The 17,121-nt window shown below is 37.7% G+C and overlaps 1 pseudogene; it reads right to left on the bottom strand.

Moving 5' to 3' along the window:
• Positions 1-10,556: 10,556 nt before the first annotated feature.
• LOC102845892 lies at positions 10,557-14,016 on the bottom strand (annotated as a pseudogene).
• Positions 14,017-17,121: the final 3,105 nt, after the last annotated feature.

The raw sequence follows: 17,121 nt of genomic DNA, 5'->3' as shown, positions 1-17,121 counted from the left end.
TAGAGAGAATAGTGCAACAATGAATGAGTGGAAGCCCAAAATCTCTGTAAATGTTTATGAAAATTAATAAAATATAATTATAGAAAAAAAAATCACAGATTGTAGTAGAGCCTTCTGACCACAAGAAGAGACATGAGATGAAGTGACTATATATCACTGAGAAATACTTCTTCAGACTCAGTATCCCTGAATTGTGTCTAATTGTCATATATCTTCAGTTGAATCCTATTCCTGATTCTTGGTGCAAATAAATATAGTTATTAAAAATGTGGTAAAGAAAAGAATCTTGAATGTAAAGGAAAACATAGCCAGTGAAAGGAATTTATTTTTGTTTGATAAATTAATTTTTTTATGAGAAGTTTAATTCAGTGTTGTTGTTGTTAAGTGCCGGCGAGTTGTTGATGACTCAGTGACCCTATGAATGAAAGACCTGAACACTTGTATAACTTTCATATTCTCTCCAAGTTCATAGGGTTTCTGGAGGCAAGCTATTTTGTAAGTGGATGTCTTTCCTGCTTCCAAGCTTGTTTTAATCAGGGAGCTCCACCTAACACTGTCCACCATGGGTAACCATTATGGTATTTGACACATCAGTGTCACAGCATTCAGCATCACATCAACCACGAGTTACCTCTGTACAGCAAATGGACTGAAAGGAAAATTAGTAGCAATGCTAGAGAGAAGAATGAGAAGAAGATGATGTCTATTTACCGAAAAGAAGCATTGGCTTCATGTAATTGTTGCAACATGGCTACTGTACAGCAAATGCTACTGATTGTCAAGCACAACCCATGAAGACCTTAATTAGCATATTTTGTTGGCTGCTTCTCACTTAATGATTAAATTGTGACAAGTCAATGAATCAAAGTGAAAATTCCTCTTCTTCCTATCATTAGGTGTGGTTTAGCCAGTTGTTACTCCTAGCAACTCTATAAACAATAGATCCAACCTATTTGCACCATCCTCATAATTCCTACCACACTCAAGCCCAGTGTTGCATTCACTGTGTCAAACCATCTAGTTGAAGATCTTCCTTGCTTTCTCTTATCCTTTGCCTTTTATCAGCATGATGTTTTGTCCCAAGGACTGGCCCCTCCCAATAGCATGCCCAAAGTATGTGAAACAAAATTTCACCATCCTTGCCTGTAAGGCTTCTCATCCTCCAAGACAGACTCGTTTGTTTTTTTGGCAGTCCATGTGATACCCAGTACTCTTCTCCAACACTGAAATTCAAAGGAATCATTTCTTCTTCTGTCATCTTTATTAATTCTCATTTACAAATGAAGCAATTGAAAATAACATAGTTTCAGGCAAGTGCACCTTAGTCTTTTAACTGAACCCTTCCTTGCTCTTTATAACTTCCAAAAGATCCTTGACAGCAGATTTCTATTTATTTGGATATATATTCAGTACTCAAGGTAGCAGTAGTCAAGAAAATAAACGACTTGCTCATTGACCAACTCCACTGTCAAGAATATCTTTTTAAATTACTCAAGCACTTTTTTTTTCTGAAAAGTCTTCTAAGACTAGACTAGAGCTTATGCAAATTAGATAATTTCCAACACTAGGTTCAGGGATATAGCTCTTCCTTGAAACACTAATCTTTCTTAAGTGAGATTCTGCAGAAATATACAAACACAAGAGCTTAGGTTGGTGCATTTTGGAAGTTTAGGGGACAACAGCTTCCACATTATTGTTCTAACCAGTGAGCAAATTGAGCAGATCCTCAATTTATGTTTTCATCCTCTCACCATTTTCCTTCTCATTTTGGGCTGATTAAGTTAGAGATTGGGTTTTTTTTTTCTGTGCTGAAAAGAACTTTGAGGGTAGACATTTCTGCTTCTGTGCTGGTGTAGTGTGTGTTTCCCCTAAGTCTCTGATTCAGGAAATTCAAAAAGAATGCTGAGAGCTTAAAGGAGTGCATTTTGTGAGACACACAAGCAAATGACTATTATTCTTTGCTTCATATTTGACTCAATTTTTTTATAAATCCATGTAAATTAGGTGGAATATTTTTATTATTTTGTGTTGACAACTCAGATATAATTCTCAAAAGACAAATAGGTCTGGAAGCAGACCTTTTGTGAATGTTTGGTCTCATACTTTTCCATATATATTTATGGTTGTACTCTCAAAGTTCCTTACCATAGAAATATTTTGGTAAATTGGCATAACAAGTTATTCCCCACTGTCTTTAAAAGCCTCATAATCTGTTGGAGGATCATCATCTGCCAGATTGTTCAGGGAGTGTGTCAATCAGTCCTGGGCAAACATTAAAAAATGTTTTATGAATTGACAATTAACAAAATTGGAATGGGATTGATGATCATTTTCAAGTTTTATTTATATTTGAGCTTGAAAGGGGGATTGAAGTAAGCTGGACTAACATCTTTTTTTATAGATAAGAAAACTGAGGCCCAAAGAAGGTAAATGCCCCCACCATAGGCTCTGTACCTTCTTACTAGCATAATCTGAATGAATTCTTGATTTCCAGTCCAAGGCTTTGCTATTAGGACCTGATGCTTTCAATTTATTTATCAGACCAAGCTACTGTCTTGTTTAGAATTCAAATAATTGATATTTCCTTTTTGATAGAAGTTTGTTTTGTGAAGCCTCATCACATTATGTCCTTTCAGCACTCTAAAAAGGAGCTTAATTTGAATGTCCTTGTAGCATACTGCACCAAGCAAGTGTACCAGCTTAGCCAGTACAGTATCAGCACCAGGCTCCAAGAACACTGTGTAACTTTTCCCACCTGATGCTAGCCCCTATCTGTCATGTTCAGCTTTAATTTTGAAAGGCTGCCCAATTTCCCCTGTATCTGATTAATCTTACAGTAACATGCTGGTTTCAGAGCATGGTAATTTTCAAGGAATCTTCCCCCCTCCCCAAACCTGATTCAAATCAATGCACAGAAGTAAATAGAGTTATTTTCCCCCCCATGGAAAATATTGGCATAAATAACAAATGTACTGTGATCATTGTGTTGAATAATCTAGATTTATATATAAATTGCTGTTCTCCTAAATCATGGGGACAGAGTCAAGTATGTATAGAAGATTCACATTTTTGGTTTCTTGAAACTACCATTTTATGAATTCCAGACCTCTAGAAATAGATATTTTAAGTATTTAACCCACTTTTTTTAGGGGGTACAGATTTATTATTTTATACCATTCAATAAAATAATAAATTTTTCCTTAAAAGAAAATGATCTAAAGATGGAAAGGACCTATTTCAGATCGTCTTTGACTTAAAGACAGAGTTTGGAATCTCTCTATCCATAGTTCTGTTTGTGGGCCTAGGTTAAGTGCCTTCAAGCTAAGTTCAACGCTATTGGGCTTCTGAGGTGGTAAAATTTTATAAGAGAAGACAGACTGTCCATCTGTCTAACTCTTTTTTATGGAGAAGCTGATGAATTTGAACAGCTCATATTTTGGCTAGGAGGCTGGCACGTTAAGCACCGTGTCGCAAGGACTCCCTAACAGATTATGTTCTTGTAGTTATTAGATGCTGCCAAATAGAGTATGACTCATAGAGACCCTATGAACATCTTGTGCCATCTTCACACTTCCTGACACACTAGAGTCCATTGCAGCAGTTACCATGTCAATCCACCTGGTTGAAGATCTTCCTCTCCTTCACTGACCTTCCACTCTTCCCAACATCATGCCCCTCTCCAAGAAATAGCAGCCCCTAGCAATATGCCTGAAATATTTGAGGTGAAGACTCATTATTTTTGCCTCCGAAGAGCACTCCAGCTACATCCTCTCTAAGACTTATTTGTTTGTTCTCCTGGCCATCTATTGAATGTTCTTCTCCAACACCACAGCTCAAAGGCATCAATTCTTCTGTCATCCTTATTCATTGTCCAGCTCTCAGCTGCATCTCAAGTGATCAACAAGACCATCGCCTGAATCAGATGCATCTTAGTCCTCAAACTGACATCAGTAATCCTCAATAATTTGGAGACGTCCCTAACTGCAGTATTTCTCAATGTGGTGCATTTCCTTATTTCCTTACTGCTGGTACCAAGCATGTTAATTGTGGATAAAAGTAAGATGAAGTTGTTGACAGTTTCAATCTCTTCTCCATCCATCACGATATTGCCTACTGGTCCAATGGTAAGAATCTTTGTTTCATTGACATTGAGATACAATCTCCACCGAAGGCTGCTTTCCTTCATCTTCTGCAACAAGTACTTCAAGTGCTCCTCACTTCTGGCAAGCAAGGTTGTCTTATCTGCCTAATGGAAGTTATTGATGAGTCTCCCTCCGATCTTGATGCCACATTCCTCTTCATTGTAACTATTTGATTTATCTGATCATGGGAGATTTATTATTGCACAGTTCTCACATTATATCATCACATTCATATATTTTGAAGGAGAGCAATTCAGTTCATGACAGAATATAATATAAAATAGAAGAGTAAGAGAAAAGGACAAAGGAGAGATTAAAAGAGGAGAACGTGAACTCAAAGTATTTCCAGAAATGGTTTAAAGTGTGCCTGTATTTCTTCAATCTTATACCTTTTTCTTTTTTTTCTATAATTATATTTTATTAATTTTCATAAACATTTACAGAGATTTTGGGCTTCCACTCATTCATTGTTGCACTATTCTCTCTACCCTCCTCCCAGTTTGTTCTTGTCCAAATGCCACAGTGCTTGTCAAAGCCAGTTCTGATTAATCTTCTTTGTCAGTGTGTCCTTTGCCATTCCCTATCACTCCTCCCTGAGAGAGACTTCACCCTGAGTCATAAGGAAAAGGGGATGGCGTATTCTCTTAGCTACTTCCTGCTGAAAAGGGACGCTGTGGGTTTCAGGGTGAAGATCTTCTCTCACTACTCTAAAGGGCCCCTTTGGCAGTAGGAAACACATAGATTTTATGGAGATTGATTTTGGAATTTAGATGCACTCTTATTGATTGTGCTTGGCCGTACATGTTCATATCCTTGAAGATGTATCATGGGGGTGTTGCAACCTAGAAGACACAAATTTGACTAACAAGTTATAAGTACATGAGTCCAAAAATTATGGAAAAGTAAAATAAAAGATTCTTTCATTGTTTTACAAACCCTCCCCCAGGTCCCCTCCACCATGTAGCCCTCGCTCTAGTCTCCTGTGATGACAGAAATACCCAGTTATATCTCTCTTTTAAACGGTTCTCTCCCTCCTCTGTTTCAGTGCAGTATACATTATTGAACCCATCTTACTCAGTCTCTCCCCAACCCCAAGGACAGTCCCATTCTACAACAGTGGCATCATGTAATATTTGTCCTTTTGTGACTGGGATACTTCACTCAGCATAATGTTCTCCAGAGTCAACCATTTTGAATAATATTGCATGAGTTCCTTGTTTTTTAATGCAGCATAGTATTCCATTGTGCGAATATACCACAGCTTCTCTAGCCATTCGTTTGTTGATGGGCACTTAGGTTGTTTCCAACTCCTTGCTATTGTGAACAAAGCTGCAATAAACATGGGTGTGCATATATCTGCTTGGATGTCAGCTATGGTCTCTTCAGGGTATATTCCCAGTAGTGGAATTGCTGGGTCAAATGGTATCTCTAATAGCAACTTTTTGAGAAAGCGCCATACTGCTTTCCACAGGGGTTGCACCATTTTACACTCCCACCAACAGTGAATATGAACAGGCACTTCACCGAAGACGACATTCAGATGGCTAACAAACACATGAAGAAATGCTCAAAATCCCTAGACCTAAGAGAGATGCAAATTAAAACAACTATGAGATATCATTTCACCCCAGTCAAAATAGCAAAATTTAACAGAACAGCAAGCAACAAATGCTGGAGAGGTTGTGGAGAAACCTTTTTCTTTTTTAACCAATTTAATGAGTTTAGATAATAGTTACCTATGGGGGACTGTGTTTGGTGGAGCTCCCTGATTAAAATAAGCTTGGAAGCAGGAATGACATCCACTTCTGAAATAGCTTGCCTCCGGAAACTCTATGAGCTTGGAGAAATGATGAAAGTTATACAAGTGTTCAGGTTTTTCATTCACAGGGCAACTATGAATCATCTACAACTCAACAACACTTAACAATGACAACAACAACAACAACAACAACAAACTTCACCTATTATTAAATATATAATCTTTCTTACTTTTAGTTTATTGTCCCACTGTCTTTTGACTTCCATTGCTTATAAGAAGAATTTATTTGTTAGCTACATCACTGTTTACATTTATGTGACAAGTCATTTCTCTTTTGAGGATTTTAAGGTTTTTCTTTCTCAGTTTGACTATGATGCTTCTAGATCTATTTGTGTTGATCCTACTTGAAGTTCTTTGCACTTCCTGGATCTGTGGGTTATTTTTCATCAAATTTGGTGTATTTTTGGCCACTAGTTTTCAAATATTTTATGTGTTCCTTTGTTCCCACTCCTTATGAAATTTCAATATTGGTACAATTTACATATCCTTACAACATTTGGTAATGTTTCATTTTACTCATCAGATTAGGTAATTTCTATCAATCTTCAAGTTCACCAATTCTTCTACCATGTCACACTTGCTGTTGAAAATTTATAGTGACTGCTTCACATAATTTATTTTGCTTTTTAAGAGCAAAATTTCCATCTATTCTTTTCATAATTTCTATCTTTATACTGAGATTCTCTATTAGCTGAGTCATTATTATTTTTCTTTAATTTACATCTTTATCTACTAAATCTGATATCTGGGTTTCCCCACAGACAATGTTTTAATTGACATTTTTCTCCATCTTCCCACTTTTTGAGTATAGATCGTAATTTCATACTTCTTTGTCTTTTAATTTTCTATTGAATACTGGGCATTTTAGATAATCTCTTCTGGTGATTCAGAATTTTTACTTTTCCCTTTTGAGGAATTTGTTATTTGCTTGTTTAATAACTTTCCAATACAAATTACATGAGATTGTCTTCCTGTAGCATATAAACCCTTAGATTTATGTTCAAATTTATTTCCTTAGTTTTAAGACTGGAATTATTTATTCTGCATTATTGTTGTTGTTATGTGCCGTCGAGTCACCTGTGACTCATAGCAACCCTATGCACAACAGCCCTAAACCCTGCTCTATTCTGTACCAATCTCATTGTCACCAATACATCCACCCCAATTACCCTAGTCACTGAATCAGTCTGCCTCATTGAGCGTCTTCCCCTCCTGTGCTGTCCCTCCAGCCTTCCAAGCATGATGTTCCTCTCCAAGGACCAGTGCCTCCTCAGAAGATTTATGCAACACCTAGAGCCATTTTGATTTCTATACTTTACCTATAGATTGCTTGTAGGCAAGGGACTGCTTTATAACCTCAGGTAATTTTCAAGTATGTGTCAGCTTTTACTTTCTGTTGGACCTTCTTGGATCTTCTCTTTTTATATTCCAGACCTGGCTATTTCATCCAGGAATGTGGAGATCATTTGTATGTGCAGAGTCCTCAGTCAACCCAGGATATTTGAAAAATTTATTAGATCCTCTCCTGGTATTTCATTTTTCACAACTACTTGGTAAAATTCTGGCTAGTCCATAACTTGCTCCAGACAGCTGATTGGCTAACAAAACTCTAACCCTTTCTTGTCACCAAAATCTTCTCTTTTGAAAAATTATAGTGTTTCAAATTAAGTGAGCCACGCATCAGCAGTTGTGTATCTTACTTTTACAATTTACCTTACTCTGGTGAGAGGATGGGGCCAGATGTGAAGGGGAGATGGTAACAACCCCAGACAATTTGCCGTAGACTTGTGCTATTCTTATCTAAAGTTTAGTAGTCTTTGCAAATATACTTCTCAGTTTGTTGTATATTTTGGTCAAATTATAACATATTGAAATGATTGCTTTTGATTGTATTGTCCAGTTTTGTAGGTCCTTTAGTAGAGGAGGTTTGTTAACTTGCTCATTCCATCTTATTAAAAATTGGAAATCTCTCATGCTTAGTTGCCGTAAATTTTTTTCATTGAAATAGACATGCCCATACCTTTTTCATGCAAATATAAAAGCTTAATATCTTTGAATCTTTCAAGAGGCAGAGAAGTTTGCGGCTTAAATTATTTCTCTATTTCTTTTGAAGATTCCGTGTTCTCATTCTGACTGCTGGTAACCAAGGCAAAGAGACTTATTTCCTCTCTTGGTTACAAGAGCGATTGTTTAATTTTCTATGACGTCAAGTTGAGAGATTGACAATAGAAGGTTTTTATCTTTCTATCTTTTCAGCAATAATTATAAGAAAAAATATAACAATATCTGCTATTTATTGAGTTCTTCCTATGTGTCAAATACTTAGTTAAGCATTTCACAAAAGAATTTTATGTCTCCTTATCTCCATTACTAAGACTTTCTGGTGTTGAAATATATTACATTTTACACAACTGACCGAAAGATTCCCAGTTCACCTCTGCTAGCTGCTCCATGGGAAAATCATGGTCAGTTTCATTGTACAAAGACTTATAGCCTCAAAAACCCAATACAGAGTCACTATGAACAAATCAGAACTTATTTGATGGTTATGGGCTATGGGTGGTGGGCTATCTCTATTACTGAGGCTTGGAGAAGTTAACAAATTTGCTCAAGGCCATTTAACTAGCAAACTATAAAGAAAGGAATAAAATTCAGGTCTTCTGGATATTTAACTCCAAAATGTGAATAATAATTCCATACCCCTTTCAAAAAGCAACCCTGGTGGCACAGTGATTAAGTGCTCAGCTTCTAACTAAACAAAAAAAAAGTCAGCAGTTTGAATTAATCAACTGCTCCATAAGAGAAACATATGGCAGTTTGCTTTCACAAAGATTGTTCTTGTTGTAGTTATGTGCTGTTGAGTCACTTGTGACTCTTAGTGACCCTTTGTACAACAGCCATAAATGCTGCTCTATTCTGTGCCAATCTTATTGTCTCTGACACGCCCACTCCAATTATCCCAGTTGTTGAATCAATCCATCTCATTGAGGATCTTCCTCTCTTTTGCTGCCCCTCCACCCTCCCAAGCATGACATCCCGCTCTGAAGACTAGTCCCTTCTTGCAACATGTCCAAAGTATGTCAGAAGAAGCTTCAGAATCCTTGCCTCCAAAGAATAGCCTGGTATCACCCTCTCTAGGTTGAACCTGTTTGGTCTCTTAGTAGTCCATGGTATATTCAATACTCTTCTCCAGCAACACAGCTCAAAGGAAATAATTCTTACAAAGATTACACCCTTAGATATTATATGAGATAGCTCTTCTCTGATCTATAGGGAAGCTAAGTCAAAATTGACTCAATAGCAGTGAGAATTTCTTGATTATATACTGCTTTGAGGGCGGGGGGCCAACAACTACATCAAAGAGACACTCTAAAAAGGTGTTTTTAGAGACTGCTTCCTATAATACAGCACTGTCTGATTTCCCACTCCTGGCAATGACTATCTGGGCAATTGAAATGTTCCTTTTGCTCTTTCTTTGCCTTACTGAATTTAACTATGTATTGAGCAATGGATGAGAGATTCTGGAAATTATACCCCTAAATATGTTAATATTTTATTTAAAAAAATCTTTAGCTTTCTCATCTGAATCTTAAATTCCCTGTGTACATTTTGTCCCAATTTGGATTTCCTGTGAAACAGACTCTGAAGGAGAGAGTAGTGTAGAGGAGGGTTACTAGGAGTGTTCTTAGTATTAGCACCTATGGAGTTTGTCTTTAAATATGGCTTTTCTAGCATTCTTTGAATGTGGATAGTTAACCCATGTGGGTGGCCATACTATATGAATGGGGCATGTTGACTTATCTACCAGGGGATTGGCTATCTACTATTCCACAAGGGGATTGGCCAGTTTCAACAATCTACAAGAGGGTTGGTTAGTCTCATCAATAAACTGAACAGCTCTTGTTACAGAGAAAAAAAAATTCTCCTACCAACAGAGGAAGGTGACCTCTCTTAACCCAGTAAAATATAGGACATGCTTTGAGACAGCAGCAGAAGCTATGGCTGAATTGGAGAATTGATGTCAGATGAGATTTTGGTGTGTGTGTAAGCCAATAGTGGCAGGACTGGGGGCTTTGTCAGATAATTGGGTGGAAAGCCAATTTGTCAGGACTAAGAACTTTGTTGGATAATTGGGGGAGGTAAGCCAATATTGATAGAACTGAGAACTTGGAAAAGCCCATGAGGCTCAAGGCTGAGGTGCCTGCATGCACATTTTGGGAGCTTTCTTGACTGATTTCTATTATTAATTTGAATTATAACCTTTGACTTCCCTAATATAGTTTTATGTGGTCTGTGAGCTCTCACATCAGGTATTGGGGCCAACAAAGCAGTAGTATTGGTGTTGAGATGAGTAGAAAGAGGTATGGGAACATGGTCAATATGTTTGCCTTCATCGGCATTGGTTTTGTGTTACTGATGCTGTGGAGAGGAACAGTACCCTTCTGTGAAGTTGGTAAAGGTCAGCTATGGCACTTCCCATGTGGCTCTTGCTCTTTTTCTAGGACCATTTTGATTAAAAAACAAAACAAACCCAATAATTTATTAAGAGCCTCCCCTCCCTACCCTCATCATCTTTAAGTCTTCTCTAGCTCCTTCTACAGGCAATTCTCCTGCAGGATCTGGTAGTGTTCTGGAGACACTGATAGACACTGATTCAGAAGCTAGTTTTCTTTGTTGTTCAGGATGTCAATACCAATCTTTTCTGTCACATCGGGTCACCATAAAGATCAAGGTAATCATCTGAAAAAACTCACCCAACTCCAGCAGGATCTTTTTGGAGTTGGCATGCTCTTTCTGCCCATCTATGGGTACCATATACATCACAGCAGCTTACAGCAAGAGACAAAGAGGAGAAAGCTGTCTTATATTTGATGGATTTGTACTTCTTTTCAGTGAGTCTACTAAGATTCACCTTGCCCTAGAAGGCAGTGATGAGGTTCAGTGTCTTTTTAATCTCAGTCTGATAGGGATTCTGCAGGAAGAGCTCCATAAGGTTCAGATAACAAGATTGCTTCCTGCAGCAGAGCTTCAGCAGGTGTTAGATACACGATTCTGGCAGTATGGCATCACTGATGGCATCCAAACCTATGCCTGGCTTCTGGTATCAACATCAGGTAAAGGAAAAATCCATGATGTCATCTAATACAAGGAAGAAAGCTTGGAGAAGCCCCACATAGCAGCCTCTTACTAGGGTCCTCTGCAGACTATCAGCATCCTCCTTCCTGGGCTCCATCAGCTGCTGTTAAAAGTCTACCACTAGCACTGTTAAACCTTGGTTGTATTGCCTCCAATGACATTGTATTCTAGGACTTTCCTGAGCTGGGCAATGGTGCCTCCTTTCTTTGGGTTCCCCAGATCAACCTCAGTTAGCCCCCTGATAATCTAAGAGAAGTGCTGGATAAATTACTGCTTCTCTTGGGATTAAACTCTGATTTCTGGTCTCCTCATAAGGGAGGAGCAAAGTGCTCTGTTCTTGGATACTGGTTCTTGCTTGGTCAGGATTAGCACCTCTAACAGGAATGGAAAACGTAAACAATGAGTGGAGGAATGAAATTATGCTATGAATTTCACATGAGGCCTTGTTGTTAACTTTCTTTGAGTCAGACATTACTCATAGTATCCCCATGCACAATGGAATGAAACAGTGCCTGGTCCTGCCTGCACCATTTCCATAACTGGTTTGGAATAAGGCTGTTGTGATCCGTAGGGTTCTCATTGACTATCTTTCCTCCTACTTTGTCTTAGCCTGAAGCTTTGCTAAAACCTGTTCAGCATCATGGTATCATGCCAGCCTCTACTTCCAGTTACCTGATGACTGTATATCAGGTGCACTGGCTGGAAATGGAATTCAATATTGGCCTCATAATATAGAGCTAAGACAACTCTACAAGGAATTCTGAAGCTGAGATGACCTTCCAGAATTGGGGAAGGGAGGCTCGGATTTTACCTAACTAGGTCCTTTGGTAGATGAGGGAGACTGGAGAGGGAGAATGTGGCTTGGATGAGGTGGTAGGCTTCAGTTGATGAAATTCTTGAAGGGAAAAAACTACTGAGAGCTATTAGCTAGTAGCACCTCCTAGCAGCTGGGAAATAAATTGTGTTTCTCAGAGGAAGCTGGGCAGCAAATTGGAGCACCACAGCTATTTATATTATTAAATTAATTCTGTAATTCTTTTATTTACTCAACCCACATATTTTTAAGTCTATAGTTTTGTGAGGCACTGTGTGAGAGGCTGAGGATACAACACTGTAGATATGTACTAAGTTCCTATTCTTTTGAAGTTCATTGCCTAGAGGAAGCCATTTGTATTTAATCTCCTTCCTTAAAGACTCTTGTTTAATCAGAAATTGGTTCTAGGTCAGTAACTCAATGTGGTCTAATTTAAGCCAATTTTAATCTCTTACCAAAACCTTAAGCATTTAGTTGTTTTTTGCTAAATCCTTTTAAATTAGTGGATATCTTTCTTGCATAGAATTATACTAGATTATGTTTAGAAGCTTTTACCATTTTAAAGTCACAGTTACCAGTTTAATGGGTTATGAACTGAGAGAAGGGAGCCTTTGTAGTTAAAAAATAAGGAAGCATTAAAATGAATCATAGTTTTTGACAAAAATGATGACAGTAACAGTTGAATTTTTGCTCAAGATTACTTTAGCTTCATAGTATTATCTCATTATCTTTTTAAAAAAGAAAAAGTGTGTTCTAATTGTAATTACTTTTGATATATTTTTTGACCCTAGGAGGTAAATTATTAATTAGGGTGTGCATTATAAATTACTTTTTTATTAGGTGATTTCTGTCTGACAATAGTTACTCCTTTTTTTTTCTTTTTTAAATTAAACTATGTCTCTTGGATTTATTATTAATGGCTTTGGGCTCTATTAAGAGAGAAGCTAATCAAATTTCTACCTTATAACTCCACATGCATCTAGAAAAATGATTCTGCCCAGCTGGGATAACTAGTACTAATTGGTGGCTAAAACGAAGCACTCTGGGTGAGAAACCATTTCTAAAGGAAAGCTGCATTTTCAGAACTGTTTAAAAAAATTATTCAGTTTGTTATTTTTAAGAATGTACATAGTAAAACCTACTTCATCAGTTTAAGCGTGTGGAATCCAGTGACATTGATGATAATGTTTTGAGTTGTGCAATCATTTGCCCTTTTTTCAGAGTTTTTCTACTCCGTTACATAAACTCACTGCCCTTAAGTTTCTTATCTAGTCTTTCCAGTTGCTGTTGTCAGTTTGATCATTTTTTTCACATTTCTTCACCTGCATATTTTACTTTAGATTTTCTTTTCTTTTTTTTTTATTTTTTATTATTTTGTGTGTGTGTACCGTCAACTCAGATCTGACTGGTACAGGAGGAGATTGCGCCTCCTTCTCCGGCAGAGCATCTGGTGGATTCGAACCGTGTTCCTCTGGGATTGCAATGCAGCTTCTTGCCACTAGGCCACCAGAGCTCCCCCTTTACTTTAGATTTTAAATTAACTTGTCTCACCATTACACATGTGCCAAGGAGGACTAGACTCACATGTTTCAAAAGCTGGCCCAGGGCTCAAAGAGATCAGGGAGGACACAAGAAAACTCAACATAGAGTCAACTTCAGCTGATGAAACAGATTAATCACTGGGTAATGGGTATTTTTTCATTTGTGTATATATGGGCTAACCTTACTTTTTTTTCATTCTACAGGTAGAAATTGAGGAAAAAAAATCTTAAATGACAAAACTGCTGCTAAAATGCAATGACTATTTGAAAGTGGACATAAGTTTCAATTTTATCTATCTATCTATCTATCTATCTATCTATCTATCTATCTATCTATCTATCTATCTATCTATTTAATTTGACCTCCAGCAGGTTTTCAGAGGCAGTTAATTGCACAGGAGGAGATTACCCATCCTTCTCCTGTGAAGCAGCTCCTGTGGATTTGAACTCTATGTTCCTTTGCAATTGCAGCACAGTTTCTTACCACTTGGTCATTGTAGAAATCCTCAGCTTTTTTCTTTTTTGGCATTAGTTGTTTGGTTCACATACTTGAATAATAGTCATGTTAACAAGTCTTCCTGTTATGTGTTTGGATAGTACTCTATCACACACAACATTTTATTTTAGGCTAGATCTTGGAATAGTCTTCTTAACTATGAATGCAACATCATTCTTTCTCAGTTTTTAATTCCTGACATAATAGATCATATAATTGTCTTATTTAAAGTGACCCATGCCAGTCCATCTCAGTTTAATATTTCCAAGAATGTTGATCTTCATAGAGATCAGGAAATGTATTGCATTGGCCAGATCTATTGTCAGGGACTTCTCCAAAATATTGAAGAGCAATGATGTTAGTTTGAAAATTAAAGTATGCCTGATTCAGGCCATGATATTTTCAATCACTTGATATGCTTCTGAGAACTGTACAACGAATAAGGATGATAGAAGAAGAATTGATGCCTTTGAGCTGTGGTGTTTGAGAAGAGTACTAAACATCCCATGGACTGCTATAAGAACAAATAACTTTGAGAGGGTGCAGCCAGAGTGCTCCCTGGAGGCAAAGATGGCAAAGCTTTATCTGTCATACTTTGGAAGAGTACTAAGAAAGGCTGTTCTGTGGAAAGGCGCATCATGCTTGGAAAAGTGGAGAAATAGCAAAAGAGAAGAAGAACCCAGGGAGATGGATTGATACAGTAACTACAGAAATGGGGTCAAGTGTGTCAGAGATGATGAGAATGGTACAGGATATGACTGGGTTCAGGTCTGTTGTTTGTATGGTTACTGTGAGTAGTACTTGCCTTGATGGCATCTAACAATAACAACAAAAACAACAATTATGACGTTTGTTTGGTAGTTTTCCAATGAACCTATAGACATGAGCTCATTCTATTACTCAAGAAGTAAGTGAGAGGAAGACAATGTACATTTCAACTGGCCTGAGAATTCATTCTTTTACAAATTTTCTTAAGAAATCATCAAAGAAGTAACAAAGTTGTTCATATAAGAACATTTAATAAAATGCATTCTTTATAAGAAACAAATAAATATAAGCTTTTTATAGAATATAATACCATGTAGATATAAAAAACCCAATAATGATGAATTGTACCTTGTGTTCTTGTTGATTGCCTTTGAGTCAAGCATGACTCATAGAAAGCCTATGAATAAAAGGTCTGAAGTCCTCTACAACTATCAACATTTCTCAAAGATCATAGAGTTTCCAGAGGCATGTGTTTTAGGAATGGATGCCATTCCTGCTTCCAAACCTGTCACAGTATGTTATTGCTATTATGTGCCGTTGAATCACCTGTGATATGTAATGACCCCATGTACAGCAGCTCTGAACCCTTCCCTGTTCTGAGCTAGTCTCACTTATTCTGACACACCAACCCTCATTCCCCCAGGTACTGTATCAGTCCATCTCATCTGGCGTCTTCCTCTTCTGCGCTGTCCGTCCACCCTTCCAAGCAGGATGTCCTTCTCCAAGGACCGATCTCTCCTGGCTACGAGCCCAAAGTAAGTAAAGTAGAGTCAAGTGTTCTGAGATTCCCATTTTCAAAATCCTAGCTTCCAAGGAGAGATTTGGTTTCACTCTCTCCAAGACAGACCTGTGTTTTTTTTCTTGGTAGTCCATTGTATTTTCAAGACTCTTCTCCAGCACCACAGCTTGAAGGCATTTATTCTTTCTGTCATCCTCAGTCATTGTCCAACTCTCTGAAGTGTAGCAAGTAATTGGGAAGACGAGAGCCTGTATTAGGCTTCTATCTAGACTGACATCATTGCTCTTTAGCACTCTGGAGAGCTCCATGACAGCAGATTTCCACAGTGCAATTAGTCTTTTGATATTCTGACTGCTGGTATTAAGAGTGTTGATTGTGGATCTGAGCAAGCTATAATTGCTAACAACCTCAATCTCTTCTCAATCTATTATGGTGCTGCCAATTGGCCCAGTGGTGAGAATCTTTGTCTTCTTGATGTTGAACTTGAGTTCATATTGAAGGCTGCATTCATTGACCTTCTGCAGCAAATGTTTCAGGCCTTCTTCAGTTTAGGCAAGCAAGGTTGTGTCATCTGCATATCATATGTTATTAATGAGTCTTCCTCTAATCTTAATGCCACATTCCTCCTCATAAAGCCCTGCTTCCTGAATTATCTGTTTTGCATACAGATTGAAAAGGTATGGGGACAGGATGCATCCCTCACACACTCCTTTCCTGATTTTGGACGATGTTGTGTTTCTTTGCTTTGTTCTAAGGACTGCTTCTTGGTCCAAGTATAGATATCGTACAAGCATGGTTAAGTGTTCTGGATTCCTATTTTCCTCAAGATTAGTCATAATTTATTGTGATCCACACAGTCAAATGCCTTTGCATAGTTAATGAAACACAGACAGACATTCTCCTGCTACTCTCTGCTTTCTGCTAAGATCCATCTGACATTGGCAATAATGTCCCTAGTGCCATGACCTCTTGTAAACCCAGCTTTTATTTCTGGTAGTTCTCTGTCAATGTACTGTTCAAGTCTTTTCTGGATAATCTTCAACAGGATTTTGCTAGTATGCTATATTAGTAATATTGTTCAATAATTTCCACACTCTGTTGGGTCACCTTATTTTGGAATGGGAGTAAATATGGATCTCCTCCAGCCAGTTGGCCAGGTAGTTGTCCACCAGATTTCTTGGCACAACTTTATGAGCACACACGGGACAGCATCTGTTTGCTGAAATTCATCAATTGGTACTCCATCAATTTCTGGGGCTTTATTTTTTGCCAAGTACTTCAGAGTGACCTGCACTTCCTCCTTCATCACCATTTCCTCTTGCTCATATGTTGTTCCTTGAAATTCTTCTGTATCAGACAATTCTTTTTGGTACAATGACTCTGTATACTCCTTTCACCTTCTTATAATGCTTCCTGAATCATTCAATATTCTGCCGAAAGCATCCTTAGACACTGGAACTCGTGGTTTCAATTTATTCTTTAGTTCTTTCAGCATAAAAAATGCTGAGCAAGTTCAGCCCTTTTCATTTTTCCTGTCTCCTGTTCCTTGCACATTTCATTATAATATTTTGCCTTGTCTACAATGAAATGTGTGAGGAGCTAGAGTCAGAAAATCAAAAGGGCCGAACTCGCTCAGCATTTCTTAAGCTCAAGGAACTGAAGAACA

The sequence above is a fragment of the Elephantulus edwardii genome, unplaced genomic scaffold (assembly GCF_000299155.1).
Source record: "Elephantulus edwardii isolate Elephantulus edwardi_28Jun2011 unplaced genomic scaffold, EleEdw1.0 scaffold00010, whole genome shotgun sequence".
Classification (NCBI taxonomy): domain Eukaryota; kingdom Metazoa; phylum Chordata; class Mammalia; order Macroscelidea; family Macroscelididae; genus Elephantulus; species Elephantulus edwardii.
The sequence above is the reverse complement of the archived record's forward strand: the minus strand, read 5'-3'. Positions and strand labels throughout refer to the sequence as shown.